Below are 23152 nucleotides of genomic sequence, written 5' to 3'. Positions count from 1 at the left end.
GGCGGACCCGACAAAAGAGTGAGTGTCATTTTTTTGTCCAGATGCTTCGTCCATATTATTAATGTCATTGCATACATCCCAAATTAATGGTAAATACTGTATATTATATTATTTAATTACGACCGCATGAGTGATAAGATATTTTGGAATTCCTTATATAATATACTATTATATTATTACATACTTGCTATTATGTCTTAGAAGTTTCTAAGTAAATACATATGGGTCGCATTCCTAGTAATAAACAACATGTATGGTGATCATATGAAAAATTCATATGAATTGAAAACAATCACTTCGCTATATACACTAGACTCGCTATTATAATATTCCATCGCTTTTTATAGATTTTTGTTAAATGGATATTGTTTGTGTATTTTACTTTGCCAAACATTCGACGGATTGGCATCTGGTTATGTTTTTTGTGTACATAAATAATACGGTTCATATTCCCTGCTTCATCTGGTTTTTATTTATTCAGAATAAAACTTTCTACTAGTTATAGGTAACATATTCTTCAATGACATCCGTTATCTTACATTCATAAAAAACCCATATTCTGAACACATAATGTGGGCGAAAATAATTATTTTATTAAAAGACTTCACCTGAAATCGACACATAGTAGGCCGTATCATGTCTGAGTAATAATACATATTAACGTATTGTTAATAATTAATGTCTACTATCTGCCAATACAACGATCATAGTTTTAACCGTTTACTGACTATCAATTAGTCATCTCTCTCTCTACCGAATCAGATCGTCGTATTTTTTTTCTACAGATTTGACAGCAGGTACCACGTTACAACACACAAACGTTCCATACCGACAATATTATCCTGTTTTATCACTTACATCAAACACCCGTTTTCATTTCTATGTGTTGTTAGTCACTGATCTTAGCTAATTGTCGCATATAGGAAGCGGATTGCAAGACCAGGGGCCTTATGTTGTAACTTGCGAGTTGAAGTCGCCCGGTCGACATGACGTCATATGACATCATTGTGACGTACTAACGGAGTGAGTTAAAGCATTTAACAATTAACGCTACTCAAATACTGGCGTTATTTAATGTCCCCATACACGAATAGGTGTTTCAGCATAATATTATTTATGGTGAGCCGTATGCGTTGGGCGGCTTGCCTCGAGCGTGTATTGGGCTTACGTCACAATTACGTCATGTCGTCGGGTGACTTCATATCACAAGTTATAACATAAGGCCCCAGTCACATGTCACAAATGTACCTTTCTTTCGAATGATAACACCTAATATGATCGCATCGGGAAAGAATGAAAGCTTCAAATAATATGACACTATTTGACATGATTTGACCCATGGTGGCCGCGCGGCTTAAGCGTTTGACTATAACGCAGTGTGTCCCAGGTTCGAATCCTGAGTCTGGCAAGTACACATATTGTTTTTCAATTTGTGTATCAGGGTATGGACCTAATAGGTTGAGCAAGTGGCTGACATCTGGCGGGTATACTGACAGAATGCATTAAGTCATTATCATCATTTTTTTATTATTTAAAAACATTTTTTCTACATTATAAAGACTAACCTTTATGGCAAACACAATATACGACATGTTACAAGTCCTGTATTTTGTATACGCAGAACGTATTAGGTCATTATCATGCTTTCTATCAGAATAAAAAAAATAACAATATGATTTAATAATGTTTCTATTTTCTCACCATTATATCGTATGCCTTTTTGCATTTTACCAGGACGTAGAGCGTAAAATTGTATACATTTTGGCATTTAAAACAGAAAAACATCAAAAACTGAGTTAATGCGTTCTGTCAGTATACCCTCGATATGATCCTATTAGGATCGGACATGGTCGAAAGAAGAAGAAAAGAAGAATTTGACATTGTATATGAACTGACGATTAATGCGATTTTCCAAGTCACCGTTTGTTTTCCACATGTCAATGCGATAATTAGTCGATCGAATTTTATCGGTATATGACTTAAAATGTAAATATGAAAATGCTTATTTAGAAATGCAACTCATAATAACCAACATTAACCAATATATTGTTTATATTATATTAATCTTACAAACACTTTCGTGATCGAATTTATACTATTGTCTACGAAACTGTGTAAATATATTATGTATCTACTCAAAATGTCATTATAAAAAATCATTAGTATAATTAGTGCTTCCCAAACTTACTATATGATAGCCAGGCATAAATTTTACCGGCGCACCCCACTTTTGGCGACAATATTTTAGTCCAATTTTTAAGTTATCGCATGATAATCAAAAATTTCCTTTTAGACTTACATTGTTTCCCATGTCAATAACATCAATTTGACTTTTCCTAATTTCAAATCTAAAATTTAGTACGAATACCATATTATGGTACGATTGGCAACACACATAATATATCAAACATGTTTGATCGCTTTAATGATGTTAACTGTTAATTATTAGTTGAATGACGTTGTAATTATTGTATTTTATTGTAATTAATCAAATATTAATACGAAATAAAAAGTACAGCCGCTAGACACGTACCCATTAAAATCGTTCATGTACAACTAGAGGTACTCGTACCACAGTTTGGGAAACATTGCTATGTACAAATAACTAAATGGGTTAAAAGAAATAGATGAAACTGTACACATTATATTGATCCCAATAATATGGTCTTGGTGGTTTCCTAATTATTAATCTTCCCGAAAGGAATAAAATAATTATTTTATGTCGACTATGCATTCCGCGAAATGGGAAGAAAGAGATAATTTGTGCCTAAATATGATTAGTTCTCACGTGTTTCAATAAAGGTAATATAAGTTATGATAACACATTATATTCTGCCACGTAACGATCGGTAAATGTCTCAATTACATACAAATTATTCCTGCGGTCGTAAAAGCGTTCCTCAAGTCATTCGCGTGTTATCGTTGTTCCGTGAATGATGTAGATTTGTCATCACGGAGCCCACTTTTCCCCTGTAACGTTTCAAATAAAAGATTTTCATACGGCGGCGTAAAACCTCACTTTTACATTGTAAAGCGTTCGTAAAACTTTTTTCTTTCCGCTTAAATAGCATGCCTACATAATGTTACAAGGGAACTTTTTTTTTAATTTTTGCCGTAGGTAGGCTTAGCAGGGTATATTTATAAACTTTTTTGAGCTGTAACGCATGCTTTTTTATTCTTTCCATCAAACATTGTACTTCTATAATATTAAATTCAAACTCATGAGAGAAGTAAAATGAAAGCTTTTACCGGATTTTTAATTATCTGCAAGGAGTGGTAGGTATATTAACATTATTAAAAAAAAATATATTTATTGTAGAATTAATACTTTCTAACGGCTGTGGGTGATTGGTATAAATTGATACTTAAAATATATAGACAATGGCTTGGAAACTGCATAACACGAAAAGACCGCAAAAAAGGTAAATGGATAATGAGGCAGTTAAGAATACATTGTCATGTTGATAAAAATGCAATAGGCCAGACGTCAAGTCGACAATTAGATGACAATAGGTCCTTCTGCTTTAACTATCCTACGTTTATGAAAAGTACATGATAACAAAGCGCTAGAACCGAGAAGAGTGGAAGGTCTATGGGAGACTTTCGCCTAGCAGTGGGTCGATTTCGGCCGATCGTTATTTGCGACGCGTGTTTCTCATTTCGGCATGTATGTACTATATTTATTTAACCAATTATATATTACAAAATGATACTATAAAATGTATCTAATCATTGAGAAGTAACAGAAGAGTGAGAAGTACTCATATGTTACGAAATTGTACATGTTTCAGATACTTATTTGTAATTTAAAATTGCTGTTTCTATTGTTTGCATACACATGCTGTCGAGTATTTGCAAACATTGCACTTAACCTGACTTAATATCGATACGGACCTAGAGTGTTTTAATTTGGGATTCAGCTGTCTAATTATGGGCTCATAGCCCGAAGCGTGGCGTTGTGGTCTGCAACTGCAAAATTAATAAAATATTATCTTTATGTAACAAATTTTTACTATTTTGCGCCAAGAGTTTGTTAAAATATAATTCGGCTCGTATAATTTATTTTCCATAATAATGTAGGTACATTCATGTAATTAAATTATCTCATAGTTTAGTACCAGTCAGATTCAGTACTCGTAATTGGTTACATTACGGTTGGTATGTGTCAGAGTTAGTGAACCGTATCTGATTAATTTGATTATAGGTACCGTTGTCAAGCTGGGTGGTCAGTCGATAATAATTCTGACAGCAAGTAACCTTCAGATACAGAGGATATCTATGATAATTATCATTCATACAATCGACTTGTCCAGTGCAATGATTTTCTAAAGGCGAATCGACGTATTTCCGTTGAATAATTTTATTCCGAGAACACATTGCGTTCGTCCACGACGACTAAAATCGCCACGTGTGAACGCGGCATAAACGAATGTTTAATGTAATGTAGGAACCTACAACCATTTCAGATTACTCTCTCATAATATGTTTTAATTTTCTTCCATGATCATTTTTTTTCGTTGGCAAGTGACTGTATATTCCTCTTTGAAATTCCATTCGTGCTCCCCTCAATCTACTTGCATGAAGTAGCCAGCCACCCGCCGTCTAACACCGAACAGCGCTCACTAAGCGAGTCTCCATTACCATGGCAACAGGGGGCATAGGGGCGAAGGATGTATGATTTTTCCTACAATACTTGGGACACTATTAGAAAACTTATAGGAAGGCCCTATTCTTTACTCTATAGTCGCGAAATGATACTTAATCCCCAAGTAATAATACCCCGCTGGTGAATGAATGCGTGATGTCATATTATGATGATGTTTTCAAATTTATGTTTCGTTTACTAAATCCAAAATAATTGCAGTTTCGTATCATGGTTTTCTTGCTGGAATAAATATTTATTCAAATGCTTTATTTGTCATGTGCAAACATAAAAATCATGTTTTTTTTTTAATTTTATTGATGTATTTACAATCAAACTCTTGAAAAAAATGATTGTCAGGTGGACGCAGTGTCAATCAGAGATCTATTAAATCAAAAAACGTGAATCAAAAATCTAAATATTGTCAGACATTCAAACAATTATATTTTATTTTGTTTATGGCATTATTTATTTACAAAGATATTCTGAAAATGTTGTGAGGTTTTACGGTTCGTGCTATCGAAGTAAAGTAAGTATTAGGTTAGTTAATTTATGATCCTGAATATATCTAGTTTTCCGTCTTATATGTATAATATAATGCCATAATAGTCCACCTTCTGAGATAACTTAATTGTGAAACTAGTTAAACGAACTGATAATTTCAATGTAAAAAAAACTATTCAACATTGTACGTTTCACTACCGAGACCTCTAGTATTATATACTATGTATGTAATCTGCTGATTGATGGATGAACGGTGATGGACTGAATAGATCGCTCGGAGAGTGGATAGCTCTTGAATAGCCGATTGATAGACAAATACCGTCTTGCAGTAGTTGTAGAATGTAGAGGCACCAAACGGGACAGGGCCACCTATCTATTAATTTAGGCGGGTGTCAACGAAAAGCTTGAAAAATAGCAGCGATTGAATCTATGGGAAGCTTTCATCCAGTTAATTGTCGTCAGAACTTGGCAACGTAAATATTGAGAAAAATTACTACAGTAAGTAGTATTAACTCATATTCAACATTTAAAAAAAGAAATAATTACATTTCCTAATAATATCTCTTTATTTTCCAATCTGGGTATGTTCACATTAGAATATAAATACGCATTTACAATCTAAATCTTCTAACACATACCCTCTCATTTTATATAAAATTTTATAATCGATAGTTACCAGTTTATTTTCGCAGAAACTAGGAAAATATTGGTCACCATAACGTTTCCGGCAGCGAATAGATTTTTCCATGAGCGGGTTACGATGCAACGCATCCTAACAAATTCCTATCCCATACGCGAATAGGTAGGTACTCAATACACCTAAATCGCTAAATTTTTCAAACGATTTTCGTATATATGTACACATCTCGAAGTATATTTGAATGAAAAAATGCTTTAACCTACTACGACTTTATCCCCAATATTTCCAACGAGATCCCAGGATTATGTATTTTTTTGGAAAAGGTACGTGATGCTAAAGATTGCTCTTAAAAATGTGTTTTCTTGAAATCTCTTGAGATCATGGTTTTATATCTGTACGCATACTATCTCTCTAAGTTATTGATACTACTGACACTATCTATATACGCATATGTTATCTCAGTATACATTTTAGTTGGTATTTGTATGAAATTCTTAGTAGGTTTTTCGTTTTACTTTTGGATTGTTCACGTTAACCTATTTAACAATAATCTTATTATTCAAAATTTTGTTTAATAATCATCAATTCTGGCATCACCTTATACTTAAATCAGGTTGAATAATATTATTGCCTTGATTAAAAATTCGCAAAGCACTTGTTAATACTTACTCGGTTTCTATATTTGATAAAAATTTGCGAATAAACAAAAATACCAACATAACGGAAATTAAATTCCTATATCATCTTTGCTGAGAGTTGTAATTGTCACTGTCCTATACACGTTAGTTAAATCGTCAATCACTTCCATGTTCTGGACTTCGCAGTTCTAATAACGGAATTTCATGACATCCTTCAACCTTCAAGTTGTCACTCCAATGAGTCAAGATTTTTATGTATCAATATGTTTTCTGAAAAGAATTATAATGGGTAATTATTTCAGAACAATAGGTACCTCATTTAAAGAATGTTTAAAACATTTTAATCCAACATAATTTGACTTTGAAGTCGATTTTGTCTTTTTGGTAATCGGTGCACTCTTTCGATCATTAAATAATCAGCTCATCAATTAGTATGGTTTAAATAAAGCAATAATGTGACTGATTCATAGTATATTTCAAACAATTGTATCATTTTCATTTACTATATATATTGCAAAATAAATAACAAACAAATGTAATCAAATTAATAACATTTTGTCCGTTCTAATGTATACACACTATCATTATCAATTGATAGATACTTGTAACATCCATGAACGCAACTGTAAGCGATCACTATTGTAATTTTGCGGATGTATGAATAAAAAAAAATGTTTTAATATAAATGAAAGCGTATTATACTTAACAGATAAAAATAATCGTACCTCTATCTATCTCCAGCTGTCTAGAATTGTTTTTCATCGGGCAAAGACGAAACGAATTCCCTTTCCATTGATGCATAACAAAAACATACCTAGGTACTTAAATAGGCATATTCAATGGAGAATTTTCCCTTTTTTACGCTTTCGAAAATGCTTTAAAAACAAATGTTAGCATGCAAATATACACAGTTAATATATTTTCAAAAGTATTCGAATGCTACCTCCTTCTATTTCCTTTACAACATTTCCGTTCCAGTTTCTTGTAGACTTTTTTTAAATCGTTTCGTTTTGGTCGCGTCACGTGCAAAGTTTTAATTTCTATTCAGGCGTTTTTCAGTAAATTTAATTTCAAACGACTCCTTTTGTTATGTTTAATTTTTACGACGAAAAACGTTCTGACGTCTGCCATATTACTTCTTTTATTACTTCCTCACTTTTCATTCACGGTTGAACCGTTATTAGAAATTTATGTAAAATAAATAGGGGTACTTACTGAAAACGGTGTATAAGTCTCGTGTGACTTTGAAATATGACGGGAAATCAGATAATTTAAAAAGCTTAATAATATTTTAGCAACTTAATCGTAGTAGACGTTCTAAAAATATTATGAATATTTTAAATTAGTTTATTTGCGTGTAATAACATTATTTTTACGCATAATGGTGTGCCAAAGCTGTGCGCACGATTTTCGGTCAGCACGTTAAAAAAATACCTAACGGTCGTCATAAAAAAAATCTTTTACCTATATCTATTATGTTTTTATGTTCATGGAGTGATATTTTTCCCCAATTTGCCTAAAATTCTCCTACATCTGATAACTTTCCAACAACACCACTGAATATATATGATGATCTCGATGAATATATTTTTACACTACATTTCTATTGAACATGTACGATTCACAGATTTCACTTAATAAAAAGAAATATGAAAATTAAAATATTATTTGAGGTTCTGACTAATATTCCAGGGGGTGATTTTCCACTACGCATACCACTATCAAGGCTTATCATCGATTATCCATAAATAAAATAAGATATAATTACAATGCAGTGGCAACACAGCATGTAACCACGACACTATGTGTTAACCCATGCGCAAGAAATAGTCGGAGCTAATTTGCACCTGTGTGTCAATGGTCGCTATCGCTGACGTTGCTTGCACTGCCCATGTCGACCTGTCGCTCGTCTGGTCTTTCCACTGAACTATCAAATACTATGTGTAATGCACTTTATTTATTGAATTAGAAGGTTTATATTATATTTTATTTTATTTTAATTATATAGTATTATTATAATGTCATAGTCAACACCATTGTGAACAATTATTCTTGAAGGACCTAATGATAAGACATTTTGTTGAGCTAGTACACTTGCGAAAAGCGAGGATACCAAGAGAATGCCCAAAGTGGCGACTTGACTGCGTGAATAGAGACGCCATCACACTGAAGAACCATTACACAAAAAAGGAAAACTTGGGATTAATATATCCTACTGGGGACCAAAATTCACATCGAAGTGTACAGTTGATAATTCCTAGTTATTGGGCAGTATTCGAGTTGTGTAAAAAACGGTAAATACTTACAGATTAGTAAGTGAGAAAGTAAAACTTTCTCGCATCACTTCAATTGAGGCATAATGCGCTAATCCAAAAAGTGTAAATTACTTAAACCCATCTGTGCCCTGTGCAATCGATTCATTTATTTTATTTATTCCTATTCAGGGCGTCGCCTTCGCAGAGGTTCATCCATTACGATAATAACATCCAGAGCTGGCCCATTCTTTTCCCGATAAACATCCACCGTTGTAGTTATTTTAACGAAATTAGCTTTCGGATATTTGGCAACGCCGTGCGAGTGTATACCTATTGTGTATCTTCCTCAATCCGCCGGTAATTGTTTTTGTCTTCCACGTTTTCCGATATCCGAGCGCGCCCAAAACGCTTTTCTCTAATTCTTAATTTTATTTTATTTCACTCTCCACAATGTAATAGGGTTAACTGTTAAATGATGCTTGCCAGCCCTAACGGTTTATTTGCACTACCTACCGGAAATAAAATTTCGTCAGTTGATTACATTTAACCTTTTTTCTGCAAGCTCTTTCCGCATTGCCAATCTTTTAGCTATCGACTTTAAATTTAACACCATAGTGCGCTAGTAGATAAGTGACATTAACAAAAATTGTGTATTATAAGTTCATCTGCTAGTAAAACTATAAGCTCAATAACAAAAATTCAACGTTTAAAAATGAAAACATTTGTCTAAATCACGACACAGATCATCGTGAGCAATCGTTAATCATGAATAACGATTACCTCCACCGATTTAAACACCAATTGAATCGTTGCTACGTTGTATTGCTACTGCTGAAATATACAATAATTATGTTATTATTAATACTGTTTGCTGAATTTAGTTTTCCCTCGTATTATTTGTTTACATAATTACGAGAAAAATGCTAACAACATATTATTGAAAACTATGATTACAGAAGTAGCTAGTCAATATAAGTATACTATACATAGGTATACAGGTTAATATTAATTCTTGTATGTTTAAATATTAACGACGTCTCTGTGATAATGAATAAATTTTAATTATAGAGGCAAAACGTCAAAGCGACTGTAGGCGTGACGTCACAACGTTACAGATATTTTCGACGATTCTCGTATAACCTTAGCAGACAACCCTTCGGACGGGCAATAATCGAATTGTCATATTTATGACTCAACTGATTGGACCAGTTCATCGCCGGAGATTGCATCGTATCGTGTATTTTTAGCATAAGCGTTAAGCGCCATCACGCATTTTACAGATATGTATATATAATAATTGATAACTGATAACAACACATTAAAACTTAATATGGATGTATCAGTATGGAAAATTGACTTCCCCTATAAATTCACAACGCCATAGAAATATGTTTGTTATTGAATTCTGTCAGTATAATTGTTATTGAGGGTCCATGCCAAATACCGTTGTAATCGTAAGAGCCGACCAAACGGCGCTGCGACAAACGACGAAAACTGTGGTGAACCTACCCTGATTCCAATTAGTAGGTATACTGAAGTTGCCTTTTAATAAATGTTTATTTTAACTAAATAAAAAGTTTCCATTAAAAATAAGTAGGATCTCTATAACGATATCATGTATATGTAATATAATATATTTGTATTAAATGATAAGATTGATAAGGGTATTTTATCCTCAAATACATACATTCTCTACAAACAGCTTGACATATATAACATTAACTGTCGTTTAAACCGCATACGTAAGGACCTTTATTTAATTGGTTAATAAATTGTCAAAGGTTAAATAACCCACTCGAGCATTGATTATTTTTAATATATGACCAACAACGAAATATTTGTATCAAATTAATATTATTATGCCAATAGATAAATGCTTTCCTACTGACATTTAGTCATGGGTTGCATCTAAATTGTACGTATGCAATTCGCCGTTCCGTAGTTCATTGTGAACTACTGTACCGGAAACAGAGGACAGTATAGCATTGAAACCACATTGTTATTTATACTTACAAATTTATAGATTCAAATTATTTGTTGTACGACACGTATAAACACTAAAGTTTTAACAAAAGTAAAACCTCCAAATAAACCATACCGATTATGGTTGATATTGCATGGTGTGAAATGAATACTATACTTATTATAATGCTTAATTAATAAAACTCTTTCCACCAATAAATACTTGACACGATTGACAGTTAATACCAGTAAAGTGGAGCACATAATATGCAATCTATTGAATGGTGATGAGCTGAACAGATCGCTCGGAGAGTGAATAGCCTTTGGATAGCCGATTGATAAACAAATGCCTTCGTTCAAATGCGTTTTATAAATAAATGAAGTGTTATTTTCAAAAGGTTTAGCATTTATTTAGTGGAAATTCGTAATTGTTTATATAATTTGATTCAATAATTGATTATACACATTTGATTTTGCTTAAAATACGTACCTGACTACCTCAGAAAAATCCCCATTCCACCCTGCGCAACACGCACAAAACTACAGCGCGGACTAACGTAATGTTCAAGTTCCATTATTTCGATAAGTAAATTGACGTGACCCATATTTTCTCGGGTAATAGAGAACTAGACGAAAATAGAGCGTGACAGAAAAACGTTGCAGGTTTAAACTTATCCTTTTTTTATTTTTTTTTATTAAAAACTGAATATACACAAGGTTTTAACATTAGATTCCGAGTGGTACTCGAACTCGGTTCAACTTTTTTCTACATTTTTTTTTTCTAATGTGTAATATGTTTCTGAGATTTTTCAAAATTGTATTTTTTTATTTTATCTACATCATAGAGTAGATTAATGTGCATGACGTCTCCATAATTAATAACATTAGTCGTAGTGTATCTAAATAACTGTATACTTATATGATATTTATCATTATACAGTTATTTAATATATATGTTGTATCAGTTGAAATGGTCATATTGGAGCGGACGACACCAATATTACCTTTTAAATGACATATTTTAATCATATAGGAAACACTTTATTTAATAGTTTGGTTGAACTATTAGAATATACTTGGAATTGTGTATTAATGTGTAGCATTTTACAATTTAATTTGGCGAGGACGTGTTATATTTTTTACTAATTCTAACGCACTACGAAGGGAATGATTTTAGGAATCTTTTTTCAACGACCGACACGAATTTGTGCGCAAACAAAATTAATTGTCATGGGATTTCCTTCCGTTTCCGTTTTATGTATTAAGCCTGCTCGCAAAGATGTAATACATACAAACCAACAATCGAACAGAGATCCTGTAGCTATGGCTCCCCCAGACGTTCTCCTTTTCGCAAACACTACACAAAAATGTTTACTTTCTTCGGATCCGTTTTAACGAGAAGCAAACGTTCAAAGCTTTCTTTCTTTCTCGCGGAGCTTTAAGCTCGGCAAACTTTCGCCGTCTTCTATCCCGCAATTTCAACCAGATAAATTGAGACGACATGGCTCCGTGGTTCAGTTAAACTCGTGTAAAGTGATGGATCTTACGAGCTTGTGACAGACTTTCTAGACAGGGATTCCGAGAAAATATTATAAATAAGATCAGCGAGTACCTACACCATATTCAAAGACTTTCTGAAATGCGATAAGAGGTTGCACGCATTTCTCTCCACTTTTGTGTTATATCAGATATATTATGTAAGAAGTGTCTTATACAATCAGTACAGTAATAATAGCAACGCCGCATGCGTATGTTTATATTGTTATAACTTAAGACGATCAGTGAAACGGCAAATAATTTTCAACTATAGGTGCGACGAAATTATCGACTCGCTGGCATTCGAAGAGCGAACGTCGAGGTGTAAATACGTCAATTTGTTTCGTAATGGCGACGGGGGTATTAATTCTTAAATCATGTAAAGATGACTAAAAACGTTACCTATTTACTTGAAAAAGAAAACATGTCAATGAATATATTATTATTGTTACTATATAATAAACAGAACATTAAATGGACGCATATTGGATTTATATGACAAATTATATTTCGTTCGGCATGCGTCATTTGCACCCGCGACCCACAATCCGCGCATCGCCTAGCCACGATCTTTTTAGACCTTACCTCAACTGAGGTATAGCCTTAATCTAATCATTAATTCTATAACTTACAACTAACAACCTAATCATCTACATCTTAATTATCAAATATTTCGAAAAACGTGTGAAAATATGGGAGAAAGAGTCACTAATTTGCATACATACGTGGCATTAATGTAAAGCTGAAATTGCTTTAAGAGGTTTTTTTTATATAGAAATCACACAATGCTAAGAAGATCAATATCTCTCTAAAGTGTGTACTGTATGCACAATACGTTCTTAAAAGTATTGAATAAAGCAAAATCTATGATCGCCTGAATCCGCATGTAAACATGCGGATCGCAATCAGCAAGAAAATGACATGTTTTTGCAGAATCATCAATGAATGATACCTAAGTAGAAACAAAAAAGTCATTGCATTTAATGTTCACAGTCGATTTATTTTTGGATTGCTTATAATATTTCTATAATCTTTTTTTAGTTCAATGTATTCACTCGCAGATACTGTATGTATGCGAGTTAATATGTAGTGTTCAAATGTGATATTGTTTGTGTAGGGAGTGCAAACATTATTCAAAATTTGACAAAGAAGAGTGCAGGTCAAAGAACAGGTTGAAAACCCTTGCTTTACGTGCATTATTATAAAAACACATTATTGCCCTAACACAATACCATCACGTCATATGAGCTCACGGCAAGCTTGGTCGTTTTATATAGTATTTAACATGATATACAGATGCTCTCACCCGTAGCACATTTCGAACAACGAATAATATCAAAATAGTAACAAAATCCGTCTAAATTTATCAGAACCACACTTCAGTCAACTCACGCATATCACGCCACAGCAGTAACCTCGCGCGTTTTTTAATTTCTAAAAAAATTCGAGTCACATTGTATCATCATTAATTTTAATAATTTGGAAGAAAAGTACAACGACAGGTTATTGACAATGTTTATTTAGGTTGTCAATTTTTATTATTGAATGTTCTGGTGATTCTAGCATATGAGCTCACGTGACATGATGGTAATGTATTTTAGCATTATTTACGGTTTCACGGTGTAGTAACTGATCGATGCGTCATACCAATTTGTAGATGTTTAATGCTTCATAATATAACGGAATTCATTCACAGAACATCTTCTCCTTTGGCGACCGTTTTAAGAACATGGTGACATCAGTGGCGAAGGGTGACTTTTGTAGATTAAAGAAAAAGAACACACCTGCCGTCAGATATACTCACGGGAAATAAGAAGATAATACGATATTACTACTGATGAATAAGTACACATACACTAATGACAGCGACACAATATATTGGTGAAATTTCAATAGCTCACTGAGGATATAAAATTAAGCGATCAGTTTAAATTTATATATTTTCAAAAACAATCTATATTTATTTATATGTGATCGAATGCCATGGGAATTATTTTTCTAAATTATCTTATTAATTATTTTGGACCAAACTGCAGCCATACACAATAATATTATGCGCAAAGATTTTTGGCTTCGGCTTTCGAGCTTGCCGTATTCCATTCATTTCGGTGGACAAGGCGCTGAGGTCACGTGACCTGACGGTCGTACAAAATAAATCTGAATTCCTGATAAAATAATCGTATAAATACAATAGTTGAAGACTGATGGCGCAGCCGCATATTTTTTACCTTTGTTATGAATTCTAAATTCAATTCTTGAAGTTTCTGACGACAGGTGGGTCTGTTTATTTTTTATCAATATAATGTCTTTGGTTTATTTTTCTTAGAAGGTAGGCTTTAAAATCTTTAAATAATCGCCTAGTATGGAGCCTTCGCCACTGGGTGACATAATAAATCATATTATATTATGCTATGCGCATCACGCACCTTTCCATTTCATACATAATGTGCAGGTATTATTTTTTTAATTTCTCTTATATTCGTGTATAATAATTAAAATACATTACTTTTAAGAAATGTGAACTAGTTCGTTTTTGATATCTGAAATCTAAGTTGCACCATTTTCTTCGCTCACTTTATATTTCCTCAATCAAACTTTTCAACCGTCAGCGACAAAGTACCAAGTTCTGTAAGGAAATCAGATTTAAAGTTTTCTCCTACAGAAACACAGATAGTAAGTTCTCCGTGCCGCAACACTTAATTATTATTATTCTTCTCTGTTAAAACTCATTATCTTCTTTGTTCAGCATCCCGTATTTAATTTGCTTTTATCGGTACTTATATCACTGGAGATACAAGCCGCACCTTTTTACTGTTTTGTATTCGCAGAATTGCTGACAATCTGTTTTGGAGTGAACTTTTATCGTTTCGTTTCATTTGTCTTTTATTGATTTGTTCAATTCAATAAATCAACATACTAATAATTACCTATTTTTTTATAAAAATAATGAGTTATAACCAAAGTGTCATGACAATAATAAAGTGTCGTTCACAAAGTTTTCTAAAATGTCCATTATACTACTTAACAGCACAAAATACTATAAATCATGAAACTGAATATGAAAATGAAAAATTCAATATTAATTTGAGGTAGTTGCGCATACATTTAGTTGAAGATTCCTTACAATTCTGATATTTAATCTATCTTACATCTCACATTTGAAGATGTATAACTTTTTCACAGCTACGTAATATATTAATTGTTTTAAGCTGTACACATTAATAACTGCTTACTAACTAAAGTAGTGCTGAAAAAATATTTCTTTGAAGTGATTGCCATATCTGTTAATTAAATATGTTTTTTTGTCATTTAAGTAATATTTCAAATTTTGCCATATTTTTATCCGAATTACGCGCCAATTTTCCGTACTGCGGTCCGCAGGGACATCTCGCGTCGGTTCTGTGCGACAGGGCGTCGCTTATCGCGGCGTCGGAGCGAAGTTTGGCGCCGCGACGCCAGATGGCAGCACGTCGCGCCGCTTATTGATCACGTCTCCATCCCTTCCTCCGGCACTGCAGCATCTTTGTTGATCCTGTACAGGTGACATCTCAGGCTACACCTTCGCTCCCGTTTCGCTGCCAGACAACATAATAGTGCGCAAGAATTAATTATTAACCCCCGTGTCGAATCCATCACCTAAAAAGTCTGCGTTTTTTCACACCACGCTTGGCGAGAAAATTATTGCGAATTTTTCGCGAATATCTGCGAATTTCCGTGACGTCTGTCTTTTTATACGCCGACTATCTGGGTCGCTTTTCTTCCGGGGCTGATAAGGGACCTTTAAGGTAAGGATTAATTATTTATTTGACATTGTTATTTTCGTAAAGTATTTTTCAAACATCTGTATAAATTATTCCATGTATTTTACTCTCTTAAGTTAATAATAATCATGCATATGGTGTAATTCATTTAATATTAATTGTCAATCATAGAAATGTATACTGCTTGATTTTTATTAATATTTAATGCATGACGTCGTGCATTTTAAATTATTGATAATGTTCACAACTTGTTTTTCAAGTTATTGGGCGAGAGTCGTTATTTTTGCCGAGATATTATGAATATATTGACTTCTTATTATTGGGTACTAGTTATGTTTACTTTTTACATTCGCATCGCGAACAAAGAGACATCAAAATAATAAATACATCGATCCAGGTTTTGACATAATATGAAACACTTGCCTATATATTTTTGTCGGTGATTAGTCCATAATAATATTATGTTATTTATGGTTTCAAAATATTCTCACTAAAATCATTTACCTGCCTAGTATGTTACCTACTAAATTATCATTAATTATATTTATCGGCCATTTGCAAGCAAAATGTGTAATATATTTTATTGAAGAATTCCTTTTTTTATTCAACGAATAATTCACAAGATTTAAGAATGTAACATTCTAATTATTGATCATACATAATTTTGAAAAAACTTCTGAGAAAATTGGTTATAACCAATAGAAAAAATCTGTTTGAAAAAAAGAGCTTCAGAAAGACTATATGAGCCATTAGTTAAAGTTTTGTCGTCATTAAGTATGGTACCTTTAGCACAGTGGTCTATGTGCGTGGGCGCGAAACCCGAGAGATGCAGGTTCGTGTCCTGCCGGTTATCTTACTTTTTTCAAAAAGATTTTTCTATTGGTTATAATATATTTTCTCAGAAGTGTTTTCAAAATTATGTATCTTCAATATTGTATTGAATTATAATAATATTAATAATGATAAGTACTTCCAATGCATATGCTGTCATTCGTACATTTTATGGTAGAATTTTCATGGATATAGAATAAAATAATATTATTTTCATAAATTTAGCATACAGCGATATAGGTACTGGTACTATTATCATATACCTACGTGTATAATGTAATATACGATTTCCTTCTCATCCATAATATATTATATGGTACGCTCTGACAAAGGTTTCTGGGATTCTGCGTTAAATTCTAGGAACAGAACCAAGGTGCTTCCTCTTGAGTTATTTATTATCTATTTGAAATGAAAATGGAATTTCTTATTCGGAATATAGGCACTGGTTACGATTATAGCGTATCTACTCAGTCGATATTTTATAGCTATATAATTTCCATCGGTATATTGGCCCTATTGCTTTGTGTTTAAAGTGATTCATTTATAAATAACATGCTATTTCAATATTTATAACTCTTGCATTCCTTTATTTGGACGTAGCTCATTATTGTGTAGGGCTTGCAATCCCGGGATCCCGGTCTACTTCTTGATTCCTTCCTAAAATCGTGATTTCAGGATTTGTTTTAATTTTATGTTTTGTCTAAATCAGCATATTTTCATTACAGTTTATTTGTTTAAGATACCTATATATTTATAAACACAAAGAACGTGACAGTTTCAAAAAATCTATATTAGTTACGATATAAATCGTTTAAATTTGTTATGTATAGCAAAACAACGTCGACTGTAGCATGTTTTAATTAATACATACTTTACGATACTGCGGTAGATACTATATATTTGTTTCATCGCGTCGATTATAATAATATTTTGAAGATATTATTACTCATAATCATAATGTTCTATCTACTTTGGTACGAATACCTAATAATAAATTGGCAAAATTTCATATGGTTTTCACAAATCCCGGAATTCGGGGTTGAAGTTGAGAACACCAATCCGGAAACTCTGGTATTAAAAATTTCCTCCAGGATGACAGTCCCTATTATTATACTCAATGTAGTCTAAAACCGTTCATTCGATATATTATTTATACACGGTATCCAAAATGCTTGGCGAAACTTTGTGGCTAGAATATATTTTATCCACACCTAAAAAATTACTATTTTAACTGGTAGTTACTTATATAGTTATACCAAAATTGTTAATATGTAATGGTTTTAAAAAAATGTTTTTGTAATTCGATTATATGTTTTGGGATATGAACCCATCTTCGGAACCATGTACTATAAATATACTTATATAATCGACCGTAGATACGTATATAATGTTATCATTTATATGGCGGCGGATTGTAATTGTTAATTTGTAAGAGACAAGTGGAAAATAAATTATGTCATGAAAAGACGGGCAAAGGCTAATCATAGTAAATCTTGAAGTATTTATTATGACTTTCTTACTGTGTGTTCTTCTTCAGTCCCATTATATAGGGTATTTGTTCGTATTTTTCTTGAATTGTTGCAGCCGCGATCAAATAAGAAAAACACGCCACGCCTCGGAAAGTGTAGGCATACGAAACGTGTAAAAAGTATATGAAAACCTTTTATATATCGAAAATGAATCATCTGTTTTTAACTAATTAGCTTTACACCCTTTCTCAACATTTAACCGTACCATTATCTGAATGTAATCCAAATAAGTATTTCCCAAATTAATGAATTAGTCGAGCCGTAATCCACCGTAATTCGAGCAAACTTCTAACTAGATTCATACATAATGTATGACTTTTTAAGTCCCTTGTTTCGTTTTGCCTTTTACATAAAACCCGGCCGTAAATTTCCATTCCGCACATTGTTCTCGAATTCTGCTTATTCGTTAGATTCGATTTTGGGAATTATTTGTCAATTTTTAATGTCTGCGTACGGGTCCATGATAAAGCCTCGCTTGCCATCCACCAAGAGGTTTTTGACGTCCGGTAATAACCGTATATCCTGATATAATGGATTGGTAATATATTTCATACCGACGCATAAAGAATGTGCGCAAAGGTGGAGCGTTTGAATTTTTAACATTGCAAAATAACTTCAGGTTTATATAGGTATTCTAACCCAAGTATGTATAATTTTTAATTCTTTCGCTTATCTGATTATAAAAACAGCCTTATAAGAACTAATCAGTTTTCGTTGGATACTTGTTTAATCGTTTCCTACTTATTGTAGATACATCCGGTGGGAGGTTATGAGTAAGAATATCTTAATTATTTCACCGAAAACTCAATCCAAGATACTCGACAGATTGTAAAGGTCTATCATTTATTGATTGAGCCAGCACTTACATACTTGTTTGAATTTATAATGATTTTAAATTGATAATATAAATTAATTTTATCATATTTTCGTAAAAATCTTTTATTTGGCAATATATAAATAAAATTTATAATGATAAAATCATTATTGGTTACTTCGTTTTTCGCTAGCTTCATAGTTACGCCTTTTTGGATGATTGATACGTAACATTATCGTCGTAACTTCCAAATATATTTTGTAATAGAATTGAATAGGTAGGTAGTAAAGTTCGGACGAAAATACAAGTCCCGACTACAACACCCCGTGTTCAGAAACCATAGCATTACTATTATAACATGATTTCGTTGATAACTTACGTTAAACTATTTCATTATAATGTCACTATAACTAAACTGTTCGTTGTAGATAAGTACTCATGTAGGTATATGGCGTGATAGCAGCACAATTCCAAATATGTACTTGATTTTGTAATTAACTGACATGTCTTTTATCCAGAATTATATTATTTGTGGAAATTCTTTTGAAACAATAAGCACCTACTCAATTACGGTACATAGTATGATATTTAATTCCGATCAAGTAAAACCTTCAAGCCATATAAAGTTATCATTCCTATTTAGAATTACGCCGCTTTTTTCCGGGATTCGACTCATTCCATTGAAATGTTTTTAGTCCAGTTTTCTGTAAGCAAATGAATTATATATATTACTTCATACCTTTAAATATTATATTATCTACCTATAAAATTTTGTATGTGAATTAATTTTACCAATTTGGCGCGGTTATTGATTTCGTTCGATTCGGCGTCTTGTTCTGTACCGAGCTACAAGATGTATGTTAATGTATGCAGAGGCCATTGGAAGTTTTACGTAATGCTCCATTTGCCGACATATTGCTGACATCGTTGACCCCATTATAAACCTCTCCAGTTGGTCTTCCGAGACTCCCGCATATGCTCCGAACTTATATCACAACAAAGAGATAAAAATAAAATAGCACACGCGAGACGAGTTTATAGAGTGAATAAACTGTCTCGGCCGCAAAAACAAACCTTTATGCAAGAATTATAATATTCGTAATTTTCCTTTGGGTCACTCTACGTCTACACAATACACAATATAATTCCTTGCAAATTGACTTGACTAAAAAAACATGCCCCTCTTTCATAATAATAAAACTACTTACCGACATCATATTCATATTTTCTTTTTGAAAGTCGTTTTTTATAAATATTTCCATCTATAGGTATATTGTTTACATATACTTTTGTTTTTAATGATTTTTCCTATATCTTTTGTATATTAATTTATGCATCTTAGAACCGTGATAAAGTGTGAGAAAAATAAAATGACTACTGAAAATTTTATCTGTCAGAACTAGGGATTGCAGTACCGGTATTTCAAAACCGGTATTCCAGTATTTATCAATACCGAAATATCGGTTTTGAAAATCTAAAATACCGTAATTTTCGGTACTTAAGCGGTAATTAAGCACACTCGTTTACGTTTTTGAAAATGAATTATAAGTTATGTGCTGCTAAAATGCCAATATATTGAGTGAATCCAACAGAGGTGAAAAAATAATAAAACAAATTTCAATAAATATATTTATATAGGTACCTTAGTAATTTTCGCCATGAATTATCATAATATTATTTTGAAATAGTAAACATCCGTGACAAAAATGATAAATTATTCTATTATTATTGATGACTGTATAAGCGTTGAATTTAAGAAGCTTTTCCAGCAGCCGGACTTATTTGCACTTGATGAACTTTTGAGAGAACTTTTAGTTAAAATTATCAACATATTCAAATTATTTCTAAAAAATCACTAGTTCGACAATAATTATGATCAATACATATTTTTAAATGTCAACATAATAAATGTAGGTGTTTGCTATAAAATAATATGTTAAAAGATTTTAATAGCTATATTATACAGATTAAAAAAACTCTACTCGCATTGTAATAAGTAATAACTGCTTTAATCTGCTTACAATAAAATTTTATATTTTAATTTAAAATAAAAGAAAATTATATTTTATGGGATATTTTAAGAGAATTTTATTTAATATAATATGTAGTAGGTACCTATGTACTCAAAACTGAGCTCTACGTACTTTACTATAAATGTAATTCGTGAAGATTTTTGTTACGTGTATATAATCTTTTTTGGGAAGGGTACCCATTTTCCTATTTATATTTTATTGTATGGAATAGCGTATCCTGTAGATATGACAATTATTCATTCAACGGTGGTGAATTTACCTGTTTAGACGCAGGTAAACGGTGTTTAATGTGATATAGTCTACCGACGGTATTGTAATAATAATTTGTTTTTTGAAATATTATTTTTGGATAGAAACTGAATTTTCTTATATGCCTAAAGTGCGGAATCAACCAATCTGATCATAGAAATATTAGTTACGATTATAGACCCAGTAATTTCATTGTATGTACCTACATGTTACTAGTTTCCTGCGTTGTAATTTCATCACGGATTACCATCCGTACATGGCCTAAAAATCGTAAAAAGTATCGAATCTTCGTCACTGTCATCTAACAAATGTGGCGTATGTATTCAACTGATTAATGAAATCACCCACGTACAAATTTCAAAATATCTCCATTTAAATTGGTAAGTATGTAGTTGGATTTATATCTAAAATGTTATTTTCCGTTATCTGCAAAATTGTTTCAGTCTATGAGCGTAAGATATATTCAACCAATAAAGTAATATGCAAATCCCTAGTAATGCTTATTCAATATCCAAGATTGGTTTTGGAACGATATTTGAAATTGAATTATTTCTTACCCGATTCAATTATGGGCATATTATGCGAATCGAATGAAAAAAGTCGAGCGTACGGTGTCAGCAAAACGATCAGCTATTTCTAATAATATCTAAATTCAATAGTAGGTATACACTAGTATACGATTAATTTTGATTACTTAGTTCTGTTATTATAACAACACAGCACTTTTTAATAATTATATATCCCAATTTTATTGGTTTATTACTTGTGATTATTGCGTTGAAATATTCGGGCCGTTTCCCCAAACTCAGTGTTATTATGTTAACCCTAATGTTATTATAAGCAATAACAGTATCATATTCTTATTTATAATACCTACGCCCGCATTGGATGTCTCTTTGTTTTTCCACGTACGTTCAGCTCATAACATAACTCTCCTTATCGCGTTGGTAGCTATATCAGTTCACGCCATTGCTCGAGACCGATATCGACCAATTCACCCCTTCGTATATTTAGGTACAACCTACAAGTCGAAGGGATGAAATTATGACGGTGGAAATGAAATTATCTGGGCTGCGTCGAGTTATTGCCAATCTATGTAACAGTATACAGCACTGAAACTTAATCAAAGACACAAAATATAGTTTATATTAAATCAGGGAGCATACCCGCTGTAGGGTCAACTTTGTGAAATTGGGAACGGAGTGATAGCTTTCTCTTTAATGTCAATACACTAAAATAACACACCCATCCTAAATAATTAATCAGATTCTTTATATTAACTTAATATATTGATCATGTTATTTATACCTGGTTTTAAATACACAGTTAGCAATATAGTTATTATCAATATTAATTCATAATATACAAAATATTATATAGTTGATACGCTTATTAAACGTAGACACATATATTATGTACCTTTACTTAAAAATATAGTTTATATAATACGAGTATCTATGAGAATTTGCTATTGCCATGAATAGTGGGAATCAATGTCAGTAATAATTAATGAAATTTTAATGTGAAAAACTGATTTTTAGTCAGTATGAAATTTTCGTTCTGTAAACGTAACTTATATTTGTATGAAGATAACTATCAGCGCATTTTAAATAAATAATAAAGTCTCAGAAGTTTCTGTACAAAAATAATTTAAGTATTTATTTATAAAATGAGTATATCTTTATCACATGATATTTATTACATATAAGAATATGTTTTACGACATAACTTGCGTTCACTCTTGTGATCTTTATCCAA

At 32.2% G+C, this 23152-nt stretch overlaps 1 protein-coding gene across 2 annotated transcripts in view; it reads left to right on the top strand.

Annotated features, from left to right (window-relative positions):
* Sdc (Syndecan) overlaps nucleotides 1-23152 on the top strand; it is a 675273-nt gene that overhangs the window by 617894 nt on the left and 34227 nt on the right. The window contains exon 1 of one of the 2 annotated variants that reach the window (XM_085947156.1): nucleotides 15689-15962. The exons of the other annotated variant lie outside the window; for it this stretch is intronic. The gene's annotated coding sequence lies outside the window, so the exon portion shown is untranslated. Of the gene's footprint in view, nucleotides 1-15688; nucleotides 15963-23152 lie in introns of those variants that run through there. 2 annotated transcript variants of the gene reach the window in all.

The sequence above is a fragment of the Rhyacophila brunnea genome, unplaced genomic scaffold, assembly GCF_057557595.1.
Source record: "Rhyacophila brunnea isolate RB1 unplaced genomic scaffold, BYU_Rbru_1.0 scaffold_2, whole genome shotgun sequence".
Taxonomy (NCBI): Eukaryota; Metazoa; Arthropoda; class Insecta; order Trichoptera; family Rhyacophilidae; genus Rhyacophila; species Rhyacophila brunnea.
The sequence above is the reverse complement of the archived record's forward strand: the minus strand, read 5'-3'. Positions and strand labels throughout refer to the sequence as shown.